We start from the raw sequence: 17141 nt of genomic DNA on the forward strand, positions 1-17141 counted from the left end.
AATTTATTCCACGCTTATTCATTGTCGAGGACTACGTTTCAGAGAACACGCGAGGAACATTTGTCCGACACGTCTGTTAGGCGCGTGTTAATGAGAGAGGATCGATGCCAGCGGAGGTCTCGTTTCTCACGAAATTACCACGAAGAAAATCTCTCGGAGTTTCCCTGGGTTATTGTTGTACTCGCTGTTCCAGAGAAGAAAATCCAGGAAGCCGCGTATTATTTCGCGGCTGGTGCATCTTGTGAGACGCGTCAGCGGTTAATTAGGGGTAATTAGAGGATCTCGACGAGGCGGAGGCGTTCGTCGGTAGGTAAGTGGGCAATTTTTTCAGCGAATCGGGGGAAATTTGAAGCTTCTGCAATTTTAACCCTTTCGTGATCACTGGAACGAATATTTGTTTGATCATTTTCCTACGCTGAAATCGTTACAGAAATCGCGAAGATTTGCTGAAGTTCCAAATGAAATTCAACCGGAAGAGGAAGGAGAGAGAGAGAGAGCGTCGAGGAGAAAATATTCGACGTTCAATTTAAAAATTCAACAATCTCCTGGGAAACTTTTTACCGGCCCTTTCTCTTCCGCTGTTATCACTGGACAGAGAAAGAAATCATATTTCACAATCTGCTCATAATCAACTGGTTTTACGGTTAACGACTCAAATCGTGCTATATAGAAGGTAAAACTAGCGGTTGAAGAAATATTCCAACTTTTTTCTCTCTCTCTCTCTCTCGAAACATCAAACCTTGCAGCTCAATCAAGTTCTCCGTTCCTACTTTCGCTATTATACACAATGTCTCCGCTTTCGAAGCTTCGTTTACACATGAACGTTCATATTAACTGTAACTATTACTATATACAGGGTGTCCCGCTTGCATTTGGTGGCAAAGTAAGAGAAAAATCGCTGAAATACTTTTTCATCGTTTAAGGTCACTACAAGGCCGTTGAACTCACGATCGAAAGAGTTTACGGTGAAAATTAATTCTTCCAAATTCACCTTGAAGGTCATTCCAAGGTCACCGATATTTTTTTGTATCTTAACATAATTTTCTCCCGTTTCGTTGCTTTTTTATTGTTCAAAGTCGTTTCAAGGTCGCGACAAATATTAATATGCAACAAAATGTGTCCATGACCTTGGACTGACCTTCAAGATGACCTTGGATAGATTTTTTTTTATCATCATCAAATATGCGTTCTGAATTTATATAAACTTCACTTAGTAATTTTTTTTTTTACTTTCAATAGCAGTGGAAATTATTTGGATGTCCACTATAAACGAAACACCCTGTATATCATCAAAATGCTCTTACTCGCGCGCTTTATCAGTAACGAAGTATCAACTTTCCGTTTTCGTTTGTAACTGTCGATAAATAAATAAACAAACATTGCAACGATCACATACGGAACCAGTACAGTTGCTTTCACGAAACCTACTTACAATTCCCAATGTGGAATTGATTTCAAGGATCTCTAAAACGTTAAAAAGAATGTAAATAAACAAAAAGCAAAGATTCATTCCACGCGAAAGAATTTATTCGAACGCTTCGAAACATATTTAAAACAACACTCTCGTCCCCCCTGAATCGTCAAAAAATCTCTTTCGTCTCAGAAGAAAAAGAAGTCTGGCGAATATTTCGCACCGGGAGCAGCGCGTGGCGCCAGAAAATCGTCAACGAAAGACGCGTTCGCATCTCTCAGATGACTCACCTACAACTTAAACGCCACGCCGCATCGAAACAAACAGACAGACCTTCCGCGATCTCGCCGCAGAGAGAAGAGATCAGATCGAGGAACCGAACTGTTTTCACGACGTCTACTGGATTTAGGCGATAAATTACTAATGTGGTATTTCAATTACAAAGACGCAAGTAGGACGCAAAATTCACAGAACAAGCACAATGTTAGCTGTCAGGCAAATGTATCTTTATTTCGTAATTCCCGCGGTTACCGCGACGGCTGGGATGTCCGTCCAGTTCACATATGGGCAACCCCCCGGACCTAACCTATTTCAGCGAAGTTTGTCTTCAATCTTCACATTGAACTGTTACGTCGTTCGTTATATTATAAAATTGACGCAGAGCTTTATACCAAAGCGTTATATCATAAATAAATGAAATACGAAGTAGCAATTTGTTTTAATTCGTTTAATATTAATTTATTTTATTTAACCCTTTGCACTCCAATGGCGCTGTTATGGCGACATGGAGAACTTTAAAATGCAAAATTCAGGTGTTTTTATATTATCAAAATAACGCAAATTAATAGAAGAAATAGAAACAAGTAAATTTACAAGCGTTAAAAATCCTTTTGTTTTTATTTTTCAAAACAAAACTTTGGATTCTCAGAAGTTCCACTATTCATCTTACGGAGAAATGCTTGGAGTGCAAAGGGTTAATAATTTGGTCCGGCCCTTGACTCGGGGACAGAACAATTTGGCCCCTGAACTAGGGCCACCGTTCACATTGTATCCAGAAGCTGTACACAGTGAGAAATAAAGCAATTACTCAGCAAACCTGAATAAATTGACGACAGAGGAGGCCAGGCGTGCACGCACACACACTTCGGCTGACTCAGGACGTTCCTGGGAAAATACGTGAATGGAACAATCGGGTTATACTTTAAAAATACCATCTGACCGGTGCAGAGCGGCGGTTCAGGACGTGCGTCACTGTTCGTTGGTCGACGGTGTCGTCAGTGGAACACGCTGCGTCGTCGACGTTACAAGACGCGTACAGGATGTGACGACACGATTGAAGAGAAGGAGAGAGATGAATCGTGACGAGTTCTGGCAAATATGGACGTGAGATCAGACCAGAAGGATGCAGCTGAATAATCGTGAACGTAGGAATGAGTATCTTTTTTTCGACTCGGATCGTTGTAGAATTTCTTCTCCTTTCTTTTTTCTTTTTTTTTTGTTATTTAGGAACGATGCATGGGAATATGTTGAACACAGAGCTGGAGAACGAGGATGATCCCACGCTGCGGTGTCTGAATTGGGTGAGAATGGAAATTGACGAGAAACGAAGGTCAGTTCTGTTCGATTGCGATGCAGTTTTTGCCCAGATTGTTGGCATTCGTTTTTCTTTTTTGTTCTTTCTTTCAGATGGATTCAAAGATGCTGAAGTGGAGGAACTGGTTGTTGAGGTCTTCTTTCCATTTTCTGACTTGGAAAGTTTTGTGTCTTCAGGAATGCAGGAATTTTTACAAAAGTGTGACGGAATAAGGAGTAATTTCTTGGAAGTTGCGAATATTTGGACGAAAATACCACTGAAAAGTGAATAAAACGGGGAAACCTGTGATCGGATTCTCGAGAATTTTTCCTTAAGATGTTTTAAATCGCAGGAATGACGGAACATGTGAAATAATGTTGATATTTTTCCTCGGATGATATAAGTCTATTTTTACATTTGGAAAATTGTCCAAGACAGAACGTGTGTTATAAAAATAATGATAAGAAGAAGCGAAACAATTCCGCGTCGTTAATCGTTATCTTCCCTTCTTGCACAACGTGTGACATACGGAAGTAAGAAAATCATCGCTGATAATGTAATTAGGAATTTTATTTCTGGCTCGATTTTCGAGGTCAAGTTTATATAATATTTTAGTATTATTTATGAACGACGATAAACAAAGAAGTGAAATAAAACGATCGTTATTTTTGCTTAGAAACAACTCGAGAAAATTTATTAAACGAAATATTGCTTGGATTTTTCTTGAAATAATTCAACTTTCTCCTTTTTCTCTTTTCACTCGTACCGAAAAAAATGGAGAAAAAATAACGTGAATATACTCCGCAATAAAGAGCGGAGAACACGGCATTTTGGCGAACTCGAAACTGGTACAAAATGTGTAAAAAAAAAAAGAAACTGACCTCGAGAAGAGAGAAAATATATATATATCGATCGTTCTCGCGGTTCGGAACACTTTGTCAACGTTGACCAACGAAATTTCGTGGTCTCGTACGCGACAAGTGGGCCGAACTTCCGCGCACGTTCGTGTTTATTGCACGTGACCGACATAACGAAACACTTGTACGCGCGTGCCGTTTGAAAAGTTCGTTCTACAACGTAGAATTCACGAGGCAGGTCGTTTCTGATTGGCAATTGTAAAATTATTATCGAGGCGCTGGTAGTTTCGGTGAAATTCAAAGGGAAACGAGGTTTGCCTGCATTTTGCGCTGATAACGTTCCAAGTAACATTTGATATTTTCGGAATATAGGATGATTCTTATTTTCTGTTTGCACTGTTTCGAAGCTTCGAGTCACTGAAATTTCATTTCTGGATCGGAGGATAATGGCAATTTAAAATTGCCAAGGTGAGATAAATTGGGTCTCTGTGATTTCATTTTTATAATAATTATAAACGAAAAGAAAATAAATTTGAAATCAAAAATTAAGAATAAAAATACTAAAAAAAAGTTAACGAAATGGAAAATAATAAATACTAGAAAAATTAATATAATTAGAAATAATTTCTGCAACGATCGTAAAACTAACAGAAAGAAAATGAAGGTGTTGGGGTTCGACAGACCTCATCAGACTATCCCTCAGTTAAAAATAACTCCCAATCTTTTAATGTAAATGCAAATATGCAAATTAGTATTAAAAGACAGACATTTTTTTTTTTTTCAATTTCTCCCGAAATTTGCGTATCAACACTTTCGCTGCCATATTTGGGTGCCGAGTAAAGATAGCCAACGGTGTCATTCACTCGTTCAGAAATAAACACAAAAAATATAACCCCCCAAAACCAGATCCACCATCGTTCTTTTCACCCACCGTCTACGATCTTCTTCCATCGCGAAATTTCTCTAGAAAAATCATCTGCAATTCTTTGCGGACCAAGGATTATACGCCATGTTGAAGATTGCTTGTATAACACAGAATTCAGTCACTAATTCAGTTTCTTCTTTCAAACTAAATCACATCAAAATTACATATTGACTTCACAATCACTCTAACTATTTTTACTGCTAAAAACTACTTCGCAACAGTGTCTTCATAGGCTTTCACGAACGCACACACTACCGGCCAAAAGTTTGGAATCACGTACCAATTTATATTGACACTGAATCTGCTACTAATTCTTTATCGATTTGAAATTGATGTTGTGGAGATCAGTAGCACTTTACCTCATGTCGATTGACCGAATGGTGAAAAATTCGTGAAAAAATTATTGTAAGCGCTAAGTGCTTTTCGGGGGAATTTCTGTGCAACCAGCAACGCACAGTGATTCGAAACATTTGGCCGGTAGTGTATATAAGTCTATCGTCCTCAAGGTGTGAAATAAACAATTTACACACCCTTCTACCCCGAGCATCGCTAAAATTCAATAACTCAATCCGAAGAATTTAATCTCCAAGATCTTCACAACCGCTCTCGAGATCGTTACCGACAAGAAATCACATGCTGCACCCGGAAGAAACTCGGACCAGTATATCGAAACAAAGAAGGAGCGAGTATCGCGAAAATTCCAAGGTCTCACATTCTACCTTACAAAAATTTCCTCCCCGTTTGAACCAACCGAAGAAAAGCAAGCAAAAAAAAAAAACGAAAGAAAATCACCGAGAAAGATCAAGAGGCAAGATCAAGCCGGTAACAGTGTCATTCACGCCATCAGGAGTGTATCTGAACGCCAAGCTGCGTCTCGTTAGGCTGTTACACAGGCTGGCGCGTTCAAGTGAGCAGCGACAAGTGAAAAATGAACGGGGAACGATAAAAGAGAGAAGGTGAGAAAAAGAAACAGAGAGAGAGAGAGAGAGAGAGAGAGAGAGAGACAGAAAGTGGGGAATATAAACACGCGACAATTATTAAGCGAGATCAGGCTGCACGTCAATTAACATGCGTTGCTCGTGGGCCACGTTTCACGCAAGGTGATTCCTGAGTGGCACAATTGTTCACGGTTCTCGACGTGCCCGTTTCCGTGCTCGTTTAAAGACACACGATCGCCTGTCGGTCGCCTAATAAGCCTACCAGAGAAGAATGTTAGCCGATTTAACGCTCGTGAAACGCGGACCGTGCGGTTCTCTCCATCGACTTGGTTCTTCCTTTTCGTGCCGACGTTCTCTCGATTGAGACATTAAATCCTCCACGGGCGAAAGAACGCTGTCTAATGAGAAGGACACGTAAGAATTTTTTTTTACGTAAAAGAGCGCGTGTCGCGCGACGTAACGTGGCTATTTACGTGGTAAAATCGCGAGCAAGAATCTTGAGGCGACAGAGAGGAGATCGTGAGCGAATACTTTGTTCGTGGAGTCACCCGTGGATCGGTTGAAAAAGCAGGTTTTTCCAAGCTCGTTTCCGTTTACAGGTGAGATCGTATCTAACGTTGCATCAGTGGCATTCGTGAAAAATCACGGGAATTATTTAATTGAGGAGTGAAGACGAGGATGAGTTAGACGGGACGCCGTTGATCTTGAGCGATAATTTTGGAATTTGTGAAAAATTGGGGGAATTATTTAACTGAGATAAATACGTTGATAATTTTGGTGTTTGTGAAAAATTGGGGAAATTATTTTAACGAGGGACGTTGGTTTTGCTTGATCATTTTGGCATTCGTGAAAAATCGAGGAAATTATTTAATTGAGAATTGAAGCTGAGGACGAGATGAACACGTTGATAATTTTGGAATTTGTGAAAAATTGGGGAAATTATTTAACTGAGAATTAAAGCTGAAGATGAGATAAATACGTTGATAATTTTGACCTTTCGTGAAAAATTGGGGAAATTATTTTAACGAGGGACGTTGATCTTGCTTGATAATTTTGGCATTCGCGAAAAATCGTGGAAATTATTTAATTGAGAATTGAAGCTGAGGATGAGACGAACACGTTGATAATTTTGGCATTCGTGAAAAATCCTGGAAATTATTTAACTGAGGGACGTTGATCTTGGTTGATAATTTTGGCATTCGTGAAAAATCACGTAAACTACTTAATTAAGGATTAAAGCTGAGAATGAAGTAGACACACTGATCTTGCTCGATACTCAAAGAATCCTCCATTTCTGTTCTATCAACAAAGGAGTCCATCTGACAGATTGACCAATTTGCAGAACACGTGAACGTCAATATTGACCTCCTCGATTGAAAAAACCGACGCAAATATTGTCCCAAAAAATTTTTTATTTATCCTCACTTTCAATCCTGCATATATATGTGTTTCTTTTTTAGTAATGTTTAATGAATGTTTAGCTGGTTCGTGGAGGACCCGATAATTCGAAAGGACGAGTCTGAACTTTGTCAATCCTGGGTGAATAACACGAGAAAAGATTTGGTAACGGTAGTAATTTAGCAGCAACAGTCCACGCTCGTCGATGTGTTAATTTATCAAAAGAATGAACAGCTTATTCGTCTTCGTCTGTCAGAAGCAGCTAGCTATAAGTCACGTAAGTAAATTAGCGTCCCTCGTTGAAGAATTATACGATACAGAGGCTTTAACAAAGACTGTCATAAAACAAAATCGTTCCGGTTATTGCCTGAACTCATTGGGTCAAATTCCAATAGTAATTGCTCAATTCTCAACCGCAACTTAAATTAAGCTGTTCAACTGAATTACACAGTGGTCTTTCTCAAACGTTCGTCCAACGATTTTCTCGTATTTATACACGATCCTCTGTTTTCAGCGATGAAAATTGAGAAAAAGAAAAGAACTAATTATGAATGAACTGGATAATTGAAATGATTAGGATAAGTAAAGTAGATTTCTAGCTAAAAAATTATTAACACGAATTAGCTTGGTTATTAACGATCTGAACGAAGACAATGGGCAAGAGGAAGATCCGCTTTCGTGTGTTGCGTTCCCATGCGCCTCAGATGCACCTAATCGCAATGCCAATGGAACGTCATGAAAAAGGACACAGAGTTTGCACTCACAGGCCTTGAATAGTATTAACACATATCGCGACGGTCACACGAGTACGTGCATTTCGTAGTTGTGAAGTGTCAATGACGCAAAAATAAAGGAACACTCTATTTTTTTTTCTTCAATATTTTTTGCAAAACATGAGGTAAGTGCTTTAAAAAGAAGTGGAAACGAGGAATACACGTCTGGGTACTGCGAAGTCTGCGAACTGAAGTATTTTTAAAAATGTCGAATTTTAATATCTGTGGAGAAAAATTATTTAAAATTTTTTTTAGGCGCAATTTTTTTTGTAAAAAAGTAGTCAAGTTTTAGTATCTACGAGGAAAATTCATTGGAACATTTATCAGTCTTTTTTTGGTCTATCATTGCACTAGTACTAAACAGTTTATTTATACTTATCATTAGTTGCTATTTTTAACGTTATTACAAATACTTATAAACGACTGTAATTTCTGGTTTCACAAGCGAATAAATATTCGGTTGTACAGGGTCACTGAGACAGAACAGAATAGAACGGTCTTGAAATACATAAAAAGAGAGCACGGATCGATGAAAATCCTGATCTCTTACCACCTTTACATCTTATGTTACAAGCAGCTCGTAAAAAGCCCCTCAACAACCAACAAAAAACCTAATTACAAACTAAAAAAATAAAACAAATCAACTACCTGAAAATTCCAGAAAAGTACAATCAACCACAAACCCTTACATTCTCATATTCACCCAAACCTCTTTAATCAACTCCAAACAAACCCTTCCTTCCCCAAACATCAACTCAACCACCAAAAATCAAAAACCAATAAACAAAACGCAATTACAAATTAAATAAAAAATAAATCAACTACCTCAAAATTCCAAAAAAAAAAGAAGGCCTTACACTCTTATCTTCAGCCAAACCTCTCCAATCAACTCCAAACAAACCCTTCCTTCCCCAAACATCAACTCGACCACCAAAAATCAAAAACCAATAAAGAAAACCCAATTACAAACTAAATAAAAGATAAATCAACTACCTGAAAATTCCAAAAAAACATATCCTTACATTCTCATCTTCACCCAAACCTCTCCAAACAAACCCTCCCATCCCAAACCTCCAAAAAACATCAACTCGACCACCAAAAATCGGAAACCAATAAAAAACCCCAATTACAAACTGAATAAAAAATAAATCAACTACCTGAAAATTCAAAAAAAACATATCCTTACATTCTCATCTTCACCCAAACCTCTCCAAACGACTCCAAACAAACCCTCCCATCCCCAGACCTCCAAACAAAAACCAACCCCAACGTCACACAAACAACCCTTCACAAACCTCCCAATCAAACCATTTCAAAACACACGACACAAACAAACAAGCCCCAACAGAACCAAACATCACCCACACAACCGTCGCGTAGGAGTAATCGCTGGAGGTGGAAAACTCCGCGGTTTTCCAACGATCGCGGCTCTCGTCAGGTCGGCGTGGAGGAACCGATATTCCGGCGTGTGGTGGCTACGGTACATACAACTGACAGAAACACAGAGAGAGAGAGAGAGAGAGGGGGCGTATCGGGCGCAAAAAGGAAGGGTGAAAGAGGCGTGCAAGCGGAACAACGTGATCGTCTGGCTCGGCAGTCGTAGGAGAACCTCGCGACACACACGACCAACTTCTCTTCTTAGCCTCTTTTACACCGTGTCCCTTTATTCTTCCTCTTCACACTCGTTCTCTGTCGGTGCAACACACCAAGTCTGTAACACCACACACCACCGCTGGTGTCTGACTGTTCGAGAAGCACAAAGCTGTGGGCCTCGTTGCAGCGCGCGAGAGAGTGGGACACTGGCGCAGGGCCAGTAGGATCCACCGCGATATAAAGATCTGCGGTCACGCGGACCGTCAGGTTACTCGTTTCTTCATCGTCGTCCAAGTGCAGCGGGACACAACAGAGTGAGTGGAAAAAAAAAAAGGAGAAAAAAGAGAATAGTCGCGTGTGGTGGTCTCCCTAAAAAAGGGTTGCTCTGTTCGTCGTCGACGCGTGTGCGGCTGATCGAACGTAGATGTGCTCCGAGTAGCACTCACGGAGATTACACCCACTGGTGGATTGGAAGCTTCGAAGAAGATCGTGAGTCCCCTTTTTTCCTTTGAAAAATCCTAAATCTAATCACGTGGCTGGTAGTGTGAATCAATTATTTTTTTTTTTTATGAAAAGTGTGTTCAGGATATCGAAGGTTCGTGTCTATTCTGACGGTAGGACGCGGGAATTTCATTTGCATACGTAGGTTTCTCGGTAATCGAATCCTCTGGACAGAATTCGCGCGTTTCCGTGGCTGCACACTGCTCCGTGGAATTTATATAACGGACGTATAGCTTCTCTCGTGAATCATCAGTCGAGTAGCGGTTTCACACGTGTTCGCGAGGAACGAGAAGTCCTTGCGCTTTTCTACGCTATGAATATTTATCGAGGATCGTTTTTTTTTCTGTTTTATCTTCTGAGTTTGCAGAACGAGTGCACGCGTGGTAATTGTCGCGTGACGTGGATAGAGAGAGAGAGAGAGAGAAAAATTGTGATTAAACGAGAGATCGCCGAGGAACCGGATCACACGAGGAGTATAATGAACGATCAACGACGGACTCTTGACTGATATTATTCGAGCGTACGTGGCTCGAGAGCTTTCACAAATCGACGACAGGAAACATTCCCGTACAACTTGTGACATTTAGACGTACTCGATAATAAAATACGACTACCGTGTGCACGCTGGCTACCGGTTGATCGAATTTATAGTACCTTTCTTCTTGTCTAGGGAATTAGTATAATATATTATTAGCACACTTCCGAGAAACGGTGGGTTTTATCGTGGACACGGGTAGATCGGTAGGTTTCAGCGATCTTAAGTTGGAGGACTTTTAAATTGGAATTTTGGTGATCTTTGTGCTGGTGCGATGAACGCAAGTTCCAGATTTCGGGGTAATTTTGGAATCGTTTCAATTAGTTATGACATACTTGGCTGTGAACGAAATCGTGAATCTTGAGAAAAAGGAGATATTTTGTAATTTTTAATCGAAGAGCAGTTACACACTTATTTTATTTCGTCTTAATAAAGATGAATAAGTATTACAGATCACGAATCATTATCCTTGGAAGCTTCACTGTTTATAGACTCTAAGTTGATCCAACGATCGAATTTCTGTCCTATTTCTAAATTTTGCTCTTTTATTATTTTTTAATTGGAGATTATTCATCCTTTACTGCATCGAAGCTAAACAATTAATTCCCTAATAATCACTGTTAGATCCTTCTAAATTGATCCCAGTTGAATTCGTTCATCTCTTTTCTATTTTTAAATTTCTCCTTTGTACTTTTTGATCATTTTTTAACTGGAGATCATTCATCCTTTACTGCATCGAAGCTAAACAATTAATTCCCTAATAATCACTGTTAGATCCTTCTAAATTGATCCCAGTTGAATTCGTTCATCTCTTTCCTATTTTTAAATTTCTCCTTTGTACTTTTTAATCATTTTTTAACTGGAGACCATTCATCCTTTACTGCATCGTAGCCTAATAATTATTTCACGAATAATCACCGTTAGATCCTTCGAAAAGATCCTCGACGATCTTTTTCCTATTTTTAAATTTCTCCTTTGTACTTTTTAATCATTTTTTAATTGGAGATCATTCATCCTTTACTGCATCGAAGCTAAACAATTAATTCCCTAATAATCACTGTTAGATCCTTCTAAATTGATCCCAGTTGAATTCGTTCATCTCTTTCCTATTTTTAAATTTCTCCTTTGTACTTTTTAATCATTTTTTAACTGGAGACCATTCATCCTTTACTGCATCGTAGCCTAATAATTATTTCACGAATAATCACCGTTAGATCCTTCTAAACTGACCTAAATTGATCGATAATTGATTGAATTTTTCCTACTTCTGAACTTCTCGTCTATTACCGCATCGAAGCCAAGCAACTAATCCACGAATCGTCATTCTTAGATCCTGTTCCATACACAAACTCCAAGTTAATCCCATTGAAATTTGCTCGTCGAATCTTCACCAATTTTTTTCCCACTTTCAATCTTCTCCGAACACACGAAAAATCATGTTTATCCGTCTCGAGCCCAGAGTTACAGATGTTACGCAGAAACTTTTCGACCGACCCAATAGAAGCGTGAAACGGGATGTGGATTATTATTGTTCGTTCGAAGTGAGGGGAAGCGGTTTCCCCCGATCCCCCAACGCGGAAAGTCGATTGGAGAACTGGTTCGTCGTGAAAATCCCCGGCGACATACGGAAAATAAGAGAGGAGAACAGTTCTCTGCTCGTTCAGCTGGCAAAAGAGATCCACGGAGAGTTCTCACGTCTTCTGGATCGCGCCGGTTCAGAATATCCGGTCACCGGTTCCATGCTCGCGAAAGCCTTCATTTCCGGCAGATCGACGCGTGTAAGCACACGACAAGATCTCCGGTTCGCGTGTCTCTGCCCCTTAATTGCCACGGATTTGTCATTAACGCGTGTTTCCTATTCAACGTTTTACCGGTGGCTTTCACTTTGACATAACTGCACCGACGAAAACGAAGGCAAAAACCGACGGTGGCGTGGTTTTTGAGAGAACGTATCTATATCTCGGGCGATCCGTGAGAGCTGAACCGTAAGTTCAGCGATTCGTAACGCCAAGTTTTACTTCTGGTACACTTTGAGATCGTTTCGAAATTTTCCTTTGTGACCGACAGGGGAAAATCTGGGAGTGATTGTCACCAAAATTGATGAAACTCTGGGATATGACAGTATTAAAAAAAATATTCGACACGTATTTTTTTTTAGTGGCAATCGTCCACATTGAAAGGGAGAAAATCACTCCCAAAGACAGAGTTAGTAAACATATTTCTTTTAAACTTTCTTTCTTACATTCTATTTTGCAAATTTGTCGTTGAAAAATACGAAATTCGTCAAATACTCAATTCCCTTATCTTTCCCTTCAATTCCCACCGATATTGACCAAACTTCGGGATATTGTAGTATTTAAAAAAATATTCGACACGTATTTTTTTAAACTGGCAATCGTTCACATCGAAGGGAAGAAAATCGCTCCCAAAGACAGAGATAATAAACATATTTGTCTGTTAAACTTCCGTTCTTATTTTTTTATATTTTTTAAATTTGTCGGGGAAAACTACAAAATTCGTCAAATTACGCAATTTCCTTATCTTTCAATTCCTCTCAATTCCTTTCCTTAATAATCTTCACAACTTCGGGGCAAAGATTTTCAATCAACTTCCAAAACAACTTTCATCCCACAAATGTGGACGATTCTTAATACGAAAAATACGTGTCGAACTACTGCATACCAAAATTTCATCAAAACAGATAATTATCGCTTCGAGATGTCCCGTTGTAAATCCCCTCAGAATTTCAATTTAACTATCTTCTCTCGAAGAGGACGTTTCTACACGTTATCGACGAATATTTCGCCGATTACAAGCACGTGTGAGAATCTTCATCGCGTTCTTGTCACACTAAAGAATTGATGGTCCCATTGATAGATTACGGAGGGATAACGTGGCTCGTAATAGCAGCGACGAGTAGGCGGATCAAAGCTTGAACGGTAACATTAACTGCGAGTTATACCACGCCGGGATTCATGCTTACCGCCATGATTGGATTCAGCTTGGGAGAGTAATTAAGACGATTGATGCTGAGGTGCCTCCTACGTGATTTTCTACGTTCGAGTTGTAACCATTCCGCGAGTTAAATTGCTAGGCGTAACCACTTTGCGAGCAAATTGAAACAGAATACGCCGCAATGTGTTCCCACCAATTTACAGAATCAGCTTCGATACCGTGATACGTTCAAATTAATTAGCAAATATACGTTATCGGAAATTATTTATCAAGTCATCGAACGGTGAAAAAATTTAGCCTCTCGACGATACTCGCGATTAAACGGCGCGTTAACCTCGAATTAACCCTTTGCTCTCGACTTTGATATTTCAGTATTTTCTTCTTCAAATTCGATAATTATAATTTGTCAAGAAAAATTTGTGATTTGCTTTTTCATAACTGCAATTTTTCTCGTTTCTCTCAAAGCCACTTATGTTTATTTTTTTGTAGCGGCTGTTGTAGCAGACATTGATTGCATTTAAACATGCACAGTATGACGTTAAAGTGACCTTGGACTCTAAAATTTTTAATCAAATCAGCGAAGCTTCCTTTCATTTTTTCTACTCTATTCAATTTTTGAAATTATCCAAATTACGTATAAAAATCTTCTCGTACCACAATAATTAAAAGAAGGTAACCTGTCCACCCTGTATATTACACTTCCATAAATCACCCTATTCCTTACAAATATTAAATCGAGTAACATAAAATACCAAATTAAAATTTCACTAAATCAGCCCACCCTGTATATTGCATATTACCTATCAATCAACTAACATCCCCATTAAAACGGGCATTTCAACGAACCGCCTACCCAAACACAAATTAACCCCTTAACCTATGATTTCTTTTCTGACAGCGCATCTAAGCGTCAGCCATTTACTGCTCTACTGCTGTGCCAGGTAACGAAAGCTAACCTGTTACGGATTAATAACATTTAGTAATCCCCGGTCTTGCAAATTCAAACGAAAGTTAGGATTACAATGAACTTTTCTTACCAATATAACTATTTCCCTCACATCTTGGCCAAAATCTTTGCCACGAGTCTGACAGGTTGCTATAGGTTAAGGGGTTAATCAGTAAAACTGATGAAAACTTACATTCGACACGTTTTTTCAAAGTGTCAATTGCCCGAGATGAATATTCATGGCAGGAGAAACGACAAGGTTAAGCGTAGTCAAACGATGTTCATCCGTCGATCGTCGGAGCAATTAAACGGAATTGTGACAAACGATCGTGCCCGTTTCGCGATTATTAGCATCGTGAACCTCTCTGGTGTGTTGACGGTCGATTGAGCAACGCGTCCTTGTTTCAACAGGTCTGCTAAGAGATCGCGATTCACAGGAGGCGAGGCGAGGCGAATTACGATCTAGAAATCTAATTTTCTTCTCGAACAACTCGTCCGAGTTATCGCGTGGACCGAGACCACCGCCGATCTATCGACCCAAAGTGAGAGAGAGATCACGATCGATATAGGAGGTTTGTGTTGCGAACGCGTGGAATCGAGCCGATTGGAGCACCGGAACCGCAACTACTTATCAACTTGTGCAATTTGCTCTTTACGCCGAGGGATGGGGAGAAAAAAAAAATATACGGCGACCGCACAGAGAAAGCGGCACGTCCGTGGTAAAAAGTATTTGAACGGTTTATCATCGGGAACAGGGTCGAAACGCGTTTCCCAACGAAGGAATTTGCAATTAGATCGATTCAAATCTATTTATAAGAGCAACGGGTGTATAGGTATGAATTATTGTAATTAAATTAGAGGGATAGGCTTGGATTAAATGCTAGATTGTAGGGTAATGTATAAGGTGTAAGAAAGATGCTTTTTTTCTTGGAGTTCAGAAATGTGTTCGGGTTCTTGAGCGATTTAATTGGAATTTATTGGGGAATTTTCTTCTGTTGCGATTTGTGTCGAAATGTATAGGGTGTAAGCAAAGTTCTTGGATTCGGAGTTTAACTGTTTGTTGTGGTAGATAGTGGAAGATAGTAAAAAGAAAGTATATTTTTGCAAGCTGACAGCTCTGATTAGGGAAGTGACACGTCTAAAAAAATTTTTTGCAATTTGAGTAAAATTTATAGCATCCTGGATGATGTTACTAATACTAAAGAGGCGCCTAATGAGTTTGATAGATTTTTTAACAGTATTTATTATTTTTTCTACGATCTCCACTGGAAAGAAGAAAAACTTACTGAATATTCCCAAGAGTATCGCAAAATCATCGCTAAAATTTCAAAAATGTATCAATACATAACCTAACCTAACCGAAGCAAAAGAAAATCTACCCAAATATACCAAAAATCACCACTGAACCTTCAAAAACATCCCAATACTCAACCGTATCAACCAACCCAAGCAAAACACCATCAAAAATACCCAAAAATCTCACAAATCCACCTCCGAAACAGCGGAACCGCGGCGTTCCCCAAAATGGCCGCCGTACACCATCGACCCGAAACAGCGAACGCGATCCTCTGCGAACAGTGCGAAATTCCACGCGTGTGACGTTCCCCGGCCGAAGAGAGGAAGTTTAATCTGACAAAAAGTAAAAGAACCCGCTGGAAAAATATAAAAGTCGAGGCTCGGCGATAAATTATGGAAGGAACGGGGCGAGCACAGCGCGTCGAGCCTCGACGATAAATTCTCGCCGCGATCTGGAGTAGCCGGGAGAAGCAGCACGGTGTTGCTTCGAGGGACACAACCGAACGATGGGTAAAAATACGTGGACGCGGACCTTGGCTTAACCTTCGTAGTCGTCGACTGGTGCTTTCCCTCGCGCGTCCATCTTGCCCCTTAATTGCGCGTGTCGCGGGCGCGATGGGGTCGAGAGAGAGCTAAACGTGGGAATCCTGAGACGTTTAGTTGGGCGAGAAAAAAAGCGTCACCAAAGGGGGAAAAGAAACGACGAAACGCACGCGAAGTCCTCGTCATCTGTGCGCGGCGCCGTGATTCATCCTGGCTAAACCTGTTCGATTTGTAATACTGTGCTGCTACGCTGACAAAAGAATCGTCGGACGATTGACTTAAACGAGAAATGATTATACGAGGAGGATTATTATGGAGAGTGTGTAATTGGTTTGCAGATGTGACGTTGCTGCAACGAGGATAGATCGCGGTTTCTCGGGAAGGAAGTTGTTGGTGTTGAGATTAGGCTGGAATTTACAATTGTGGTGGAAAATTTGTGAGTGGAGATCTATTGGAATTTTGAGTAGAATAGGAATGCGACACATGTGTGATTAGTATAGTGTAGGGGTTAGAGTGGATATCTTGTAAAGTTAGAATGGAAAATTTTTTTTCAATTTAAGCAAAATTTGTAAGTAAAATTTATAGTGTTTAGCCCCTCGCAGAATAGTAATTCTTGAAATTCTGCAACACTTGTGCAATTGCTACAGTGTAGATGTTAGAGTGGACATCTTGTAAAGTTAGAATGCAAAATTTTTTTTTTAAATTTAGGCAAAATTTGTAAGTAAAATTTATAGTATTCAGTCTTTCGTAGAATAGTAATTCTTGAAACTCTGCAACACTTGCACAATTACTGGAATACCAAAGAATTGTATCTTTTTTAAACAAGGATTATAAAATGATAGAGTAAAATTTTTTCAGAAAAGAAGTAGTTAATGTAGAGATTTGTCTTCAACATAC

The 17141-nt window shown here is 39.6% G+C and overlaps 2 protein-coding genes across 2 annotated transcripts in view; one reads left to right on the forward strand and one right to left on the reverse strand.

Moving 5' to 3' along the window:
• Nucleotides 1-17141, reverse strand: part of LOC108571629 (N-alpha-acetyltransferase 15, NatA auxiliary subunit) — a 67391-nt gene that overhangs the window by 29565 nt on the left and 20685 nt on the right. The gene's annotated exons all lie outside the window — the stretch shown is intronic.
• The window catches only part of LOC108571628 (adhesive plaque matrix protein), a 24417-nt gene continuing 16874 nt past the window's right edge, over nucleotides 9599-17141 (forward strand). Inside the window, exon 1 of the mRNA XM_017933712.1 lies at nucleotides 9599-9782. The gene's annotated coding sequence lies outside the window, so the exon portion shown is untranslated. The remainder of the gene's footprint in view (nucleotides 9783-17141) is intronic.

This window comes from Habropoda laboriosa, unplaced genomic scaffold (genome assembly GCF_001263275.1).
Source record: "Habropoda laboriosa isolate 0110345459 unplaced genomic scaffold, ASM126327v1 scaffold40, whole genome shotgun sequence".
Classification (NCBI taxonomy): domain Eukaryota; kingdom Metazoa; phylum Arthropoda; class Insecta; order Hymenoptera; family Apidae; genus Habropoda; species Habropoda laboriosa.